This window comes from Camelus dromedarius, chromosome 16 (assembly GCF_036321535.1).
Source record: "Camelus dromedarius isolate mCamDro1 chromosome 16, mCamDro1.pat, whole genome shotgun sequence".
NCBI lineage: Eukaryota > Metazoa > Chordata > Mammalia > Artiodactyla > Camelidae > Camelus > Camelus dromedarius.
In genome coordinates, this window is record NC_087451.1 from 39,277,646 (window position 1) to 39,293,453 (window position 15,808).

The 15,808-nt window shown below is 41.0% G+C and overlaps 1 non-coding gene and 1 pseudogene across 1 annotated transcript; one reads left to right on the forward strand and one right to left on the reverse strand.

Moving 5' to 3' along the window:
• Window positions 1-6,384: 6,384 nt before the first annotated feature.
• LOC105092317 (elongation factor 1-alpha 1-like) lies at window positions 6,385-10,742 on the forward strand (annotated as a pseudogene).
• A 3,003-nt stretch (window positions 10,743-13,745) lies between these two features.
• On the reverse strand, window positions 13,746-13,818 carry TRNAR-CCG (transfer RNA arginine (anticodon CCG)). The gene has a single exon. It is a non-coding gene; the product is annotated as a tRNA-Arg (tRNA).
• Between the last annotated feature and the right edge of the window lie 1,990 nt (window positions 13,819-15,808).

The window sequence follows — 15,808 nt, forward strand, 5'->3', positions numbered from 1 at the left end:
ATTATTAATCAGAAGTTTGCCTATTGAGCATTAAATAGAATTGCAATTGAAGGTGGGCTAATCTGCCCTCATTCAAGTTTTAGAGGAGCATATTCTCCATTTCCTGGAGTATACCCCTCTAGTCACTACAAGGCTTTTGTACACCAGAGTCAGTGTCTCCAGATGCTGACCAAGACTGAAAAACACTGAAATTTGTTCTTCTGAGTTTAGAGTTTATAGATGTCCTTACATTCCCTTCTTCCACATATTCGTCCTTTAAGTCAAGTGGAATAAAATTAATTAGGCTTAAGCTTTCTCAGTTACAACCACATCTCAGACGTAGCTGCCTGAGATTATATTCAAGTCACCCAGATCCAGTTTGGGGTGTTCCCGAAACTCTTCTGTTGCAGGAATGTTGTGAATGCCCTGAAGCCCACACCCTGAAATGTAGAGGCAGAGAGCAGAGTGGACGTCTCCCACAGGCTCCTAGAGGGTTCCAGGGTGGCACCAGCCTGGAAGAACTTGCCAGGGTCCAGGGCTGGGTCTTGGGCAGCATATGGCTTACATGCTCAGAGCCATATTCATGGTGGAAAGCATTAAGAGCTCAGAGACTGAACTATGTAAACCAAAATGCTCCTGTATGAATTTACAGTGAGACATCGACTCAGGCAGACCTGCATGCTCAGGTCAGCCTGGCTAGTATTTTCTTTCTATAAACAAGTCACCTGGGAAGCCAAATTATCATCAGGGTGCTTGGTAATTTAAACCTGAGCCCCGGGGAATTCGTCATATGGTTGGAATGTTTAAAGGTATTGGTTTCTCATAGCCTAATATGTCCATCTTTCACATCTCAGGTGGAAGAATCTAAGAGCCTAACTGCCTTCCTCTTCCGTGCCAATTTCTGGCATTTTGAGTGTATCTTTCTGCTTAGCAAATATTTGTAGAGCATCTACTGTGTGTTGTATAATAAAGAATTTGTGCCAGGTTCCTGGCATGGACCTTCTAACCCTTGGAATTTCCCAAGTGATTGAAGCATCTTAATTATTCTTGAGCTTCCTGAATCACACCTGAGTTTATGATAATAAGGTAAGTCTTGGAGGACCCCGTGATTGCTTCGGGATGGGAGCTAGTTACCAGAAAGACCAGCCATGTGATTAGAGAGCTGGAACTTTGAGCCAGCCTGACCTCCAGGGAGCAGAGAGATGCTGGAGATTAGGTTCAATCGGATAGTCAGTGATTTAATTCATCATGACTGCTTGATGAAACCCCAGTGACAACTAAATGGAGCTTCCTGGTTGGTGACCACATTGACATGCTAGGAGGGTAACACACCTGGATCCATGGAGAGAGGACACTGAAGCTATGCTTTTGAGACCATCCAGATCTTGCCCTATATGTCTCTTCATTTGGCTGGTTCTGATTTGTATCCTTTATAATAAAATTTTGATCGTAAGTATAGAACTTTCCTGACTTTTGTGAGTTGTAGAGAACGATCAAAACTGAGAGGTGTGTTTGCCATGCACAGGCTGACTGAGAACCCCTCCTCCTGGGTAGACCCCACACTTTTCCTTCTTTGCAGTCTGATTCTCTAATGACTATCCCTGGAGAAACCCTAGTTTTATGCTCGCTTGGCAAAAATAAGTTTGAATATTTCATGGTGGTTGATAGAACTTTGTTCTTAAAACATATGATTCAGATTCTTTAAAACTTGTTTAATGTTTATACCAAAGGTCATGCTCTGCAGGTGTATATGTGGTGGGTGCACAGAGGGGGAGATCTGGGGGGCCTGGCCCTGTATGTATTACTAAGGGGACACAGTGAGACAATACGGGATTTAATTGAAAATATATCAGTCGTGGGTCACACTATCAGGGTTGTCAGGTATTTGTTCTTAATTGTTATTGTAATATTGTTTCAGGTGTTTTGTTTTTCTAATTTAATACTTTCACTCTGTTGTCTGACTGTGAACTGCTAACAGCGTTAAACTTGATGTAAATAAATGAGGCCCCTGAAAGAGGGGCGGAACCTGAGAGGGATCTAAATTTGTTCGCAGTCCTCTGAAATGAGGGCAGTCTTATTCTGGATCATGCCCTTTAACTAGTGGGGTCTGTGCTAACTCTGGGTTGTTACTGTCGATTTGAATTGCAGTCCACCAGTTGGTATCAAAACACTATGTGCCAGGTGTTTTAGAAGCCAGAAATACCAGTTATCATCATTCTTCAAAAAGAGTATGGTATAACTGCTTTAGTTCCCCTTGGGTAAATCGGGGTCATGTTCTAGTTCTATTTCAGGACCATCTTGGTTGGGACCAGGGTCTCCCCAGATTCTTCAGGCTTTCACAGATAGCTGCCAGGTTTACTCCCACAGGCACTGGGCTAGCTCCTGGAATATTGGGACATAAATCCTCCCCTCAAGTGGCTCACAGACTGCTGTAGGAAATAACATTCAGTGATAGTGTTAAGGACAATATTCAAAAGTTATACCTGTTAGAAAGGAGACGTCACATAAACTCTGGTTTAAAGAATGATTGGGGTTCACCAGACAGACCACGGAGGGTGGGCACTGCAGGCTGAGAGGACGGCACACGCAAAGGCATGGTGGCAGGAGACAGGGTGTGAGTCCACCCAGCTACAAGAAGAGGGGCGGCGCGCTAGGGAAGGAGGCCCGATTGGTACTGGAGAACCTCAATGCTGCATAGATGGACTCTCCCATAGACAAGGGTAAGTAGCTGCTTTTTAATTCTTTATTTTATTTTCCTATCACTCTACACTATTGTGATTAAAAATTTGGAATGGGGGGAGGGTATAGTTCAAGTGGTAAAGCACCTGCTTAGCATGCGTAAGGTCCTGGGTTCATCTCCAGTATCTCCTCTAAGAATAAATGAATAAACTGAATTACCTCCCCCTACCAAATTTTAAAAAAAAGGAAAATAAAAAAAGAGTAGACACAAGAACTACCACCATCACCCAAGCAATCACTGTAACATTCCTATGTTTTTCCTTCCAGGCTCTTTCTTAGCATCATTTTCACACAGGTACCACCAGAGGATCCCCACTGTTTTGGATCCTACACCCTGACAGAGGTTCTTCCCCGTTTCACCTGTCATGTATACAGTCTTGTACTCAGCTTTTATTCAATGAAAAATGTTAAAATATTATTATAAAATCTTTGTAGATATGAAATCTCATAACTGCATAGTTTTCCCTCATTTCAGCAATTAGTAATTTGTGAACATTTTAGGCTGTTTCCATTTTTGCCTCAACAGAGGAGTGGATGTACTGAGACATGCTGGAATACTACAGAGCAGGGTTTCTCCAGCTCAGCACTACTGACATTTTGGGCAAGATAATTCTTTGTTGTGCATTGTAGGATGTTGACCAGTATCCCTGGTTTTATCCACTGGATACCAGTAGCACCCCCCCACCTCCAGTTATGCCAATTTAAATTGTCTCCAGACATTGCCAGATACTTCCTGGGGACAAAATCCTGAACCATATTCATTGCTATACAGCAATGAAAATAAATGAGCTACAATTACCAAAGCAAAATATAGAAGAATCTCATAAACATGATGTCAAGTAAAAGAAGTCTGACCCAGAAGAGTATACACTGTGTAATTTCATGCCTATAAATTCACAAGTAGGCAAAACTAATCTATGGATTTAAAAGTCAGGATATGGTTATCCTTGGGGATGGGTAGCGACTGGAAGGAGTATTAGGGAGGAGGGGAATTCTGTGGTGTTGAAGTGTTCTGTAGCTTGAGCTATTAATTTTTGATATCTTAAATAAGAAATGTTTACTGTGTATATAGTCAAATTTATTGCTTTTTTTGTGATGTCTTCCATTCCTTTATAAAAGCCTTTAACATTTATACAAGTAACACATATCATTGCAGAGTAATTAGATATTACAGATAAGGAAAAAAATCAACTATAATCATGCTGTCTAGAAATAACTACTATAAATATTTTGATATTTATCAAATTGAGTTGGTATCAGTTTCCAGGCTTTTGTCTATACATATATGTCCATGTAAATATGCTACATAATTACTTTATATAAAAATGGGATCATGGTATATACATATGTCATGACATGGTTTTTAAAATTTCAGTGCTATGGTAACATCTTTTCATTTTTTGTGTGTGTGGGGGAGGTAATTAGGCTTATTTATTTAGTTACTTTAATGGAGGTACTAGGGATGAAACCCATGACCTTGTGAGAGCTAAGCATGTGCTCTGACCACTGAGCTATACCCTCCTCCCAACATCTTTTCATTTTAATAAATATAGGATTCCATGAGCATTTCTGATGGCTGAATTCCTAGACTATTACATTACTGAGTCAAAAGATACAATAATTTCACTATTTTTGCTATATATTGCTGAACTGTCCCCCAGATATCTTGTGTCAGCTTACACTGACCATTACTCAGTGTGGGCATGTAATAATGCATATTTCTCCACAGTGGAATATCAAATCATCAATATTTGATATCCTTGCTATTCTGAAGAGTTTTTATTTTTTTAAATGTTCTCTTTCTTCTAATTCACATTTATTTGATTGCTAGTAATATTGTACATTTTTTCATAGATTTATTGGCCATTTGAATTTCTTCTGTTCATGACCTGTTGGTATTTTTTGTCTCTTTATTAAGACGATTGTATTTTCCTTTATGATTTTAAGAGCTATTTATAGCCTAAGAATTTTAACCCTTTGTCCACTATATATATTGCAAATATTTCCTCACAGAATTTTGTTTGGTTTTAAACCTTTGAGTGACTTTTTTGGCCATAGGACTTTTAAATTTTGTATAGTAATCCATCCATCTTTTGCTTAACAATGTCTCTTGTGTCTTTCATGTCATGCTTACAAAAACTTTCTCTAACTCAAAATTTTATATGTGTATTTTTTTTCTAGTGCTTGTAGTTAAATCTTGATTCCATCTGGAAATTATTTTGGTATGTAGTATGAGGTAAGAATCTAATTTTATTTTTTTCTCAAATAACTGGAAAGTTGTCTAATCCAATTGGCAAATAAGTCCATCCTTTCCCAAATTTGAGATGTCACCTTTAACATGGAGAGTATTAACTCCTCATAAATGTAGGTCTATTTCTAGACTTTCTACTCTTCTCTGTTACTTCATCTACTTATTTCCAAGTCTATACGCCCACATTGGAACATTACTATAATTATAGTGATCTTATAATATAGCTCTCTTTTCAAAAATTGTTTTGGCTATTAGAGCTTTTTTTCCCCAAGTGAACTTTAGGATTATTCTGCTAAACTAAAAAAAAATCCAACAGGATTTGCATTGAATTGAAATTGCACTAAATTTGCATTAAAATATAGATTAATTTGTAAAGGAATTGACAACTATCATGTGTTGTCTCTCTAGCCATGAAAATGGAATATCTCTACATTTCTTTGTCTTCTCCCTCTGTCCGAATATTATCATTTTCTTCATCCAAGCTCTAAGCATTTCTTGTTAAATTTATTTCCTAGGGAGTGTGGAAAGGATCTTTTTTCTCTTTATATTTTCTAACTGGTTTGGGTTGGTATATTGAAAAGCTACTGATTTGTATATATCCATATTTATTGATTATATCCCAATTCGTGTATATACAGAATTTTCCAAACTATTTCGCATAGATTCCCTTGGGTTTTCCCAGCAGAAAACTGTATAATCTATAAATAATGATACTTTGCCTCTTCCTCTCGAATATTTTTTTAAACTTTTTTTTTATTGAGTTATAGTCATTTTACAATGTTCCTCTCAAATATTTGTATAACTTCTGTGTTGCATTGATGAGAACTTTCCAAACTGTTGAATAATATCAATCTAGTCATCATCTTCATTTTACTGGTATTCCTCATTTCCAGGGAGCACCTCAAATGTGTCAGGTGCATAAGACTTTATTTTGCTTCAGGTATATTGAGCTATGGCTATATGTACACCCGTACCATTTCAACATGGGAATTTGACAAATATTCCTATTCTTTTGTTCCTTTCTTAATACTGATCTTCTGATTGTATCGTCCAGGTATTTTATCTTCTTGCTCATCATTTTTATCTCTTTACCTTTTCCCTTTTCATTCTGAATTCATTTTCAGTAGCATCAGTCCTGCCTTTGGCTCCTTCCAATAAGGAATTTTTACTAGCTAGCTGTTTTTTGTTGTTTATTCCATTGTTCTTTCATCTCAGTCTACTCCCTTCTTATAATTTCCTGATTCTCCAGGACCATTTCTTCTTGGACTTTTGTGAAAATGCCTGTTTCTTGAAATTGTCTTTGGGATTCTTTGTCATTGTTATTTGAGGTGTGTCTTCCTCTGAGCATTTTTAAGGGGAAAATCTTTTTATTACAGGATGTTACAAACATTCAGAAAGTTACTGAGAATAAGATAATGGATACCTGTGTAAGTATGACCCAGTTTTATCAAATCTTAATAACTTATCCATATATGCTTCATTTTTTTTAATATTAAAAAAATTACAAATACTGTTGATGGTAGCCAATCTCCAAGATACCTGGCCCCCAGTGAGGCCCACTTCCAGGTGCTCACACCCTGTGGAGTCCCCTCCCACATTGTAGGAGGACTGCTTTGAGTGACCAATAGCATATGGAGTAAGTGATAATACACACTTCCAAGATTAGGTTATAAAAAGACTGAACTCTCACCATGGGTGCACATTCTCTTTTTTTAAGATAATTTACTCTGGGGGAAAGTCAGCTGCCATGGTGGGAGGACACTCAGGATGTCCATAAGAGACCCATGGCAAGGAAGAAACTATAGCCTTCAGCCAACAGCCAGTGAGAAACTGAGGTCTGCCAACAACTGGTAAGCGAGCTTGGAAGGCAGATCTTCTCCCAGTTGAGCCTCCAGATAAGACTGCAGCCCCAGGCCTGAGCTTGACTGAAACCTCCCCCTGACAGATCTGAACAGAATCACCTGGTAAACCACTCCCAGATTCTTGGGCCACAGAAACTGTGATTAATAAATGTTTATTGTTTTAAGCTGCTAAATTTTGGGGGTAAATTTGGTTTAGCAATTGATAACTAATACATAGTTGAAGGCCCTTTGTCCTTCCCTAATCCAATTTCTTTTCCTTCCCAGAGGTCATCATTATGCTAAACTTAGGGTTTCTACCATTCTCTTGGATGTTTGTCCTATTATGACTATGCCAACTACTACTGTAAAAAGACATCTTATAAATACATTTTGAAGGATTTAAAACATTCTAATTCCAAATTTTGGAACATTCCCCATAAATATGTGTTTGTAGTTCAATAAATGATCTTTGAAATGAATGATAATAATATTGGGAAACTTTTCCTTTCTTAATTTGGGAACTGCCTTGTTTAATGTTACAATGAAATGTAATCGTGCCTATTGTTAATAAGAATAATTATTATAATAATAGCTGGCACCTACTGAGCACTGCTCTGAGTATTAAATCTTTGTATAAACATATGAGCTTATACTTTTATTATCCCAGTTTAGAGATAAGAGAAAGGTTAAGTAACTTGCCCAAGAGTATACAGCTAGGAATCAAGGGCTACCAAAACCATTAGCTACTACCAGCTCTCTTTATATAAGGTAGAAATTAAAAGGGAAAAATTCCAGTTAACATAAAGCGTAGCTGTTAGAGGCTTCCCCTACAAATGGCCACAAGGTCTAAGTTGTTCATAAAGCTGCCTTCTTCCATCTCATATTCCATCTTCCTCCTACGTCCAGCTGGACAGGGCTCTATGCCTGGTAGGGTGACTCAAAACTTTATTCCTGTAGGACCTGAGTTCCGGTCCTGTCCTTATTAGATTGCTGTACTTTCCCATTGACCAGGTCTTTGGGACAAAGGTCACACTAAGATGTGCCCCCATAGAATCCTTGGATTCCAGACATTTCCTTTCTCCTCCACTAGTAGCAGAGCCATTTTCCTCTCGGTAGTCACATTGATCACAAAGGCCTAGTTAAGGGACTATTATAGCTGGGGCTGCTATAAACAGAGTACCATGGTGTGAGTGGCTTAAACAACAGACATTCATTTCTCACAGTTCTGGGGCTGGAAGTCCGAGATCGGGTGTCAGGGTGGTTGGGTTCTGGTGAGAGCTCTCTTCTTGGCTCACAGATGGCTGCCTTCGTACTGCATCCTCACTTGGCAGAGGGAGAGACACAGAGACAGAGACAGAAGAGACAGAAAGCTCTCTGGACTCTTCCCCTTCTTATAAGTACACATCATGGGGCTCCACCTTTAGGACTTCATCTGAAACTAATTACTTCCCAAAGCCTCACTTCCTGATACCATAACACTGTGGCTCCTACCAGTGGATTTTGGGGTAACATAAATATTCAGCTCATAACAAGGATCCCCTTCTCTACCTATTGCTTCAGCAGCGTGAGGAGTCCCAGATGGCCATGGGGCAGCCTCAGCTTCCAACTGAATAGAGCCATGATAGTGTTTCCTGACCTACACATCTCTCCACTGGGCACTAGGACCTCTGGACCCACTGAACCCCAGATCACTGGCCAGGAAAGCAGAACATTCTTCCAGCGAAGTATTAGGGGTTTTAGTGGGAGAAGCCATTCCCACCTCCTCTCCTTGGTTCCTGGACCTGCGCGTTCCAGCAGTGTCTAAGTCTAGGAAAGGCAGTGCTAGCAGAAGCCCTTCAGGCAAGGGAGGCAAATCCATACCCAGAACACGTGTCTGTCCCTGTGAGGATGAGGCGCTGTCCACACATCCCCAGGCTTATTGCAAACAAGGGATTATTGTTTTGCCTCTCAGGGTGCGACCCTCCCCTTGGAGAAGCGCCCTCTGCTGGCCTTTCCTAAGATCTGCGGCCGTGAGCATCCTCCTCCGCCTCTACGGATGTGGGTTCCTCACGGCTTTTGGTGGTCCTTTCTGCTTTTACTTGAGGTGTTTCAGATGGCTCCTAGTTTCAGTGATGGTGATGTTTGTGGTTCTGCTTCTCATCTTCCCTGTGCTTTTGTAGGATTTCTGAGGGGAGTAGAGAAAAATGGCAATTTTGCTGTAGTTTTTAATACTGAAATCTGGTAAAATTTTAAAGTATGATAATTCTGAATGTTCAAGTTGTTGGCTAGGATTTTAATGGTAATTCTGATGTACTTTCTGACATTCTTTTATTTATTTATTTATTTATTTATTTATTTATTTATTTATTTATTTATTTATTTATTTATTTCAGGAGAGGTAATTAGGTGGGTTTTGTTTTTTGTTTTGTTTTGCTGGAGGTGCTGGGGGTTGAACCCAGTACCTCATGCATGCTAAGCACACACTCTACAGCTGAGCTGTACTCTCCCTGCTATCTGACATTCTTAAATGAGTTTTGAAAATCTGGACTAATATAATACTAATAAACATTTGTATTTATCTAAACCTTTAAAATTTAAAATTCCAAAGTGATCCAGTAGAAAAAGAAGCAAAACCAATGGTTGCTGTTAGAAATAAGGCTACTGGTCACCCTGGGAGGAGGTAGTCATTGGAGAGGGCAGGGGAGAGTAATGTCCATTTCTTGATCTGAAACCTGAATGTGAGTGTGGTTTCCCCAATGATCTCTCCCTGTGGAAATTCGAGACCAGCCAGTACTGTGTGACCATCATTGATGCCCCAGGACACAGTGACTTTATCAAATCACAATCACTGACACATCTCAGGCTGACTGTGCTGTTCTGATTGTTGCTGTTGATGTTGGTGAATTTGAAGCAGGTATCTCCAAATGTGTGGCTTACACACTGGGTGTGAAACAACTAATTGCTGGTCTTAACAAAATGGATTCCCCTGGGCCACCCTGCAGCCAGACGAGACACAAGGAAATTCTTAAGGATGTCAGAACCCACATTAAGAAAATGGGCTACCAATGCAACACAGTGGCATTTGTGCCTGTTTCTGGTTGGAATGGTGCTGGAGCTGAGTGCTAATACACCTTGATTTGAGGGACAGACAGTCAGCCATAGAGATGGCAATGCCAGTAGAACCACACTGCCTGAAGCTCGGGATGGCATCCTGCCATCAACGTGTCCAGGTGACGGGCCCTGCGTCTGCTCCTCCAGGACATCACGCAATTGGTGGTGTTGGTACTGTCCCCGTGGGCCAAGTGGTGACTGGTGTTTTCAAACCCAGCACACTAATCACCTTTGCTCCAGTCAGTGGTACAACTGAAGGAAATTCTCCTGAAATGCACCATGAAGATTTGAGCCAGGCTCTTCTTGGGAACAATGTGGGTGTCAGCGTCAAGAACGTGTCTGTCAAAGATGTTTGTGGTGGTACGGTGGCTCATGACAGCAAAAATGACCCACCAGTGGAAGCAGCTGGCTCCCTGACTCAGGTGGTTACCTAAACCATCCAGGCCCATCAGTGCTGGCCACACACCTCTGCTGGATTGTCACACGGACCACACTGCTTGCAAGTTTGCTGAGCCGAAGGAGATGATTGATCATCATTCTTAGAAAAAGGTGAAAGATGGCCCCAAATTCTTGACATCTGGTGATGCTACCACCACTGATAGGGGTCCTGGCAAGTTCATTGAGAGCATCTCTGAAGATCCTCGTCTGAGCCATTTTGCTTTTTGTGACACATGACTGTTGCTGTGGGTGTCACCAAAGCAGTGGCTGCTGGAGCTGTCAAGGTCACCAAGTCTGCCCAGAAAGCTCAGAAGGCTAAATGGGTATTATCCCCAATACCTGCCACCCTGATCTTAATCAGCGGTGGAAGAACCATCTCAGAAGTGTCTCAGTTTGCCATTTAAGTTTAATAGGATGAGACTGGTCGATGATAACAACGCATCCTAAAACCTTCAGACAGAAAGGAGAATGTTTTGTGGACTATTTGTTGTGTGTGTGTGTGGCAGCTTTATGTTATTCGTTCTTAAAACCAGCACTTTTTTTTTTTTCATTTTTTAGTTTTATTAGGTAGAAAAACCAGCTCTTTTTAATGGGAACAACTGAATCAAAAAACATCTGTCAGAGAATTTAAGACCCACTAAAACGAAGTTGAATGAAGAAAAAACACCTATTCTACAGCACCTAAACTCAACAGTGATGCTAGAACAATGATTATGGAATACTACAAATACAATGTACAAAATCTGTGCTCAGGAAATGTGCCGGTGTTTTGCGTGGTCAGCTGGCATTCATGCCTCTTTTTCCTTTTAAGGAATTACCTCTTCCCCTTTACAGGAAGAATTGGCAGGAGGGTAACTCCTCTGTGGCCTCACAAATCAACAGCAGAAAGACCCATAACCCAAGTGGGCCAGTTACAAACTTTTTCCCAGAACCTTGACTCTGGAGCAAGTGGCCCCAGGATGAAGACAACTGTCAGAGGCACTCACCGCAGCTGTAGCTGTGTGACAGCGGGGCAAGAATGGCAGCCGTGGCAGCATCCTGACAGGCTTTTCTGGCCCTGCGAGTCACTGGACTTCCAGCTTCTTGCTTTTGTGAGGCCATTGGTGTGTCCTTGATTTTGCTGGTTCCCAAGACTGGTCCTCCACTTTTGCTCCCCTACTTGTAAGCACCTCCCTCCCCCATGTCTTTCCAATGAATTATCATTTGTTTTGCTTGGGTTGGCTGATTTGTTTCCATTGTTAGAAACAGGAGGGAACTAGCAAAAGGAGATTGAGAAGTTGACTGGAGAACTGAGAAAAGGAGATTTTTCTGATAAAGAATATGTTTCAAGAAGGAAAGACTCGTCAAGAATTTGAAACTTCATGGTGAAGTCAAGCAAGATAAGGACTGAAAGTTACGTCTTAAATTTGCCAATTAAGAGGTCACTGTCCAGGAGGAGTGTGACCGGCAACAGGGCAGTGGAGAGAACCTGGCAGGTGATGGGAAGGAGACACCTGGTATGTGGAAGCCGCCCTTTGACACAGTCTGGCTGCGTGGAGAGAGTGTAGTCAGGACTCATCTGAGGTGCCCAGGACCAAGGCTGAGCTTTTAAGGGAGGCAGAAGCTATAGAATGTTCTGGACTCAGAGGAAAGAGCCAGTAGATGGAAGGAGAAGACATAGACAAGGGGGAAAATTACATCTTTTGAGTGTTTACTAAGTGTTGGACAAGTTTCCTGAGGAGACAGGGGTTGAGTTCAGAGCAAAATCAGAAAGAGGGACTGGCCTGGGACTGGAGGAAGGACATCTCTTCATGTGACACAGAAAAGGGAGGAAACAGGGGAGATGATGGAGGTGAAGGGCAGGGAAAATGTAGAACTTATACTGAATGGCCTGAATCTGAGGGGTTCACTCAACAAACGTTTGCTGACTTCAGCCAAATGAACTATGATGAAGGAGCCATAAAACACCAGCCAGAGGGAAGGAGCTGGGTTGAGAAGAATGTCTAAGGAGTGAAATGAGGTGGGAGAGTCAGGTGAGCAGGCCAGTGGGAAGCCCAAAGGGCAGAGAACCTGTAAGGAGTTCATCTTGTCCAGTTCTCAGGCTGAGCATTGTGTTATGAGAACAATCTTGCCTTTGGGAACCAGAGAGACATTGTCACTGTCCTCTGTCCCCAGATGCTGCCTGCATGTTGGAAACAGGAGACAATGCAGTCCAGATTTTTTGAGCACCTACTGTATGCAAGGACCTAATGGGGCCATCTACTCTGAGATAGCAGGAACAGGAACTGGAAATTGTCTCCTGGGCTTAGTTATTTGTTAATGTGTTTTAGTTTTTAAATTCAGCACCATATTCCTCATCTTAATGAGGGGGGGTAAAGGTATCAGCTAAATTTCCCCATTGCTTGTTTAGTTTAGTTTTTGTTTGTTTGTTTGTTTTTTAGCAAACTTTTAATTTTGGAGTAATTTCAGATTTCATGGAAGTTGCAAAGATAGAACACAGGGCTCCCATGTACCTTTCACTTAAGTTCCCCTAATGTTAACATCTTACTTTACTATGTACACTTGTCATAACTGAGAAATCAACATTGGTATAATACTGGTAGCTAAACTCCAGAATGTATTCAATTTCACTGGGTTTTTTCCCACTCATAATATCCTTTATCTGTTTCAGGCTCAAATCCAGGATACCACATTGCATTTAGTATTAAGTTGTTTTTCAAGAGTAGGACTTAACTCAGTGATATTCCTCTTTTACAAGTTTTACAAGAAGAGCTTAAACTTTTCAAGCTAGTCAACTAAACCAGTCTGAAAAGCTTTAACTCTGATTGTATTTCTTTTAGTACACTAATTTGCAAATCAAATACATACACACACACAAAAACCTCACGTTCCAACTGCAACTGGAACGCAATACTTTGTTCACAATGCTTTAGGGATAGAAACCATAAATTATATTTATTATTTTTGTATGTTTTAACACAGTTATAAAGACAGTTGCTTATAAATTCTCCTTAGTACTGGAAACACATCTATCTAGAGCCAGTTGGATCTGCTCACACACACCTTGAGATAAGGATGGAAAGGAGCTTTTGCGTGTGTGGCTGCCCACGGTGAAACTCAAGTTTGAAGAGGGAGACAGAAAAACAGGTGATGCCATCTGTACAGTTCGTGCTTCCTAAGGCTTTTTCCTTTCAAAGAAAGGTCAGATAAGCTAAGCAAGAGTAAATGCTCCTGTTTGGGATCAGATCTTAGCTTTCACTAGTACAGTTTCAATCGCAGTGTTGTGAAAATACAGAGATATATTTCCTAATTTGTAAACACAACAGACCTAGAGATCGCTGTAGAGAAATTGAAATGACGACATTTCAAAATCTACTTTTGTTAGTGACCATCGTCGCCTCTCCTCTCCACCAAAAGTAGACCTCGTGCGACCCAGATGGGACTCGAACCCACAATCCCCAGCTCCGGAGGCTGATGCCTTATCCATTAGGCCACTGGGTCACCACAGGATCCGGATTCTCACATCGTCCCCTTACGTGATGCCATCATCGCGCCCCGCCCCCGCGCTCCGCGGCCTCACGTCGGGCGGTGTGCGATTTGGGAGCCGCCCCCAGCGGCGGCAGCATGCGCCTGCGCCCTCGGCCCGGCCCACAGCCCCAGTCTCTGCGCGCACGCGCAGTTTTCACCGCCCAACAAGGGTGGCTCTGGGCAACTCTGGGTGGCGTCTGCTCTTGGATTCTTCTCTGAAGGTTCTCAGCCCTGGCTGCACATTAGGCGCACTTGGGGAACTTTAAACAAAATTCCAATGCCAGACCTCCCTCCGTTCTAATTCTGTTTACCGAGGCTGGGCTTCTGCGTTTTACGGCGTTCGTACAACCTTCATCGGCCGTCTGGTCCTCTTACATCCCCCCAACCTTCCAGTCCTTCACTGCCTTCTTCCTTTTCTTTCCTGCATTTATTCAGCGTACGTTAATTGGATAACCTGTTATGTTCTGGGGACTGTTGGGGGATTCCTGGGTGAACAGGCTTTTCTTCAAATCTGCCCTTCCCCACTCACTTAACCTGTTTTTCTTTACATCTCTTCTTTCCTTCCAGATTCAAGGGAAAGCCAATATAACAAGGTCCCTAAATACAAAATGATACGGATTTTGTTTTGTTTTTATCCTAAAGCTAGGTCTTGGATAAAGATTTAGAGATTTTCTGGTACCATGCATGTCTCTTTGCTTGTTGCTTGTAAAGATGCTGCGTTCGTGATTTTTAAAAATAACACAATTTCGTTTTCTTCTTAGACACATAATACCTGTTAATTGTAAAATTATATAAAAATGTGGATAAGCCAAAAGAAGAAAATTGAAGTTAACTGTAATTCTACCATTCACGTTAACCATTATTAACGTTATGGTGTGTATCTTTTAAATCTTAAGTGCCTGTGTGTCGTAATGTCACTGTTTTATTACCTGTGGATCCAGGAAATGCTTTTCATGAAAACTAGCACATTATTAATGAATAATCGCTTATCATAGAGCACCGATGGTACAGAAGTGATGGTGGATAAAACTGACATTGTGGTGAATCAAGGCAGTGACACCAAACTAGAAATAATCTTTATACTTCACCTTTGTGTAATAGTAGGGGGGGAGATTTTGGCCAGCTTCATTTAAGAACATCTAGATGATGATGCTATAAGAATTATTAATTTAAATCTGAACCCTTGAGTACACATCTTTTCAATATTTTGTGTGACAAAATGGGAATTATGTATAAATCATTTCTACCACGTACCAAAATATAACGGTTGTCTCTTGAGGAAACATTTGTACAATGTTTGAGTTGCAGGCTAAACTAGCTGCTTTTTACGTGGAACACAGTTTTGATTTGAAAGAATGACTGACAGACAAACTATGATTATTCAGACTTGGGCACACTCAGGTTTGCTTCTCCCGAGCAGCTGCATTCTCAGGCTCACAAAATCACAGCACACCATCCACTGGAAGAGAGGGGATATCTCACTCTCAAAGGTCTCCTTAAACATTTTACTGCATTGTGTTACATCTTCATCACCAAACCAATCCCTATGTCTGGGGGTGGAATGTTCAAAGGCCAGACAAGGCCCTCTCCTGAATCATCATTCAAACTACAATAGCAAAGAATTCTGTTTCAGGTTGTTTTTAGGTGCAAGCACAGAACAGAGGTGGAGAGCGTGGATCCTGGAACCAGATGGCCCGAGTCTGAATCACATGTCTGCCATTTACGCCTGTGTGAACCTGGAAAAGTCACTTAACCACCCAGCCTTCTCTTCTGTGAAATGGAACAGATAATAATACTACCTCACAGCATTGTGAAGATTAGAAGTATTCATGTAGGTAAACACTTAGAATACCTCTGGCATATTGTACTCAATATTTTCAAGCAAAGAAAACCCAAATTTAACTAGCTTAAACAATAAAAGAAGTGTATTCATATAATTGCCATCTTCTGAGGTGGAGCAGGC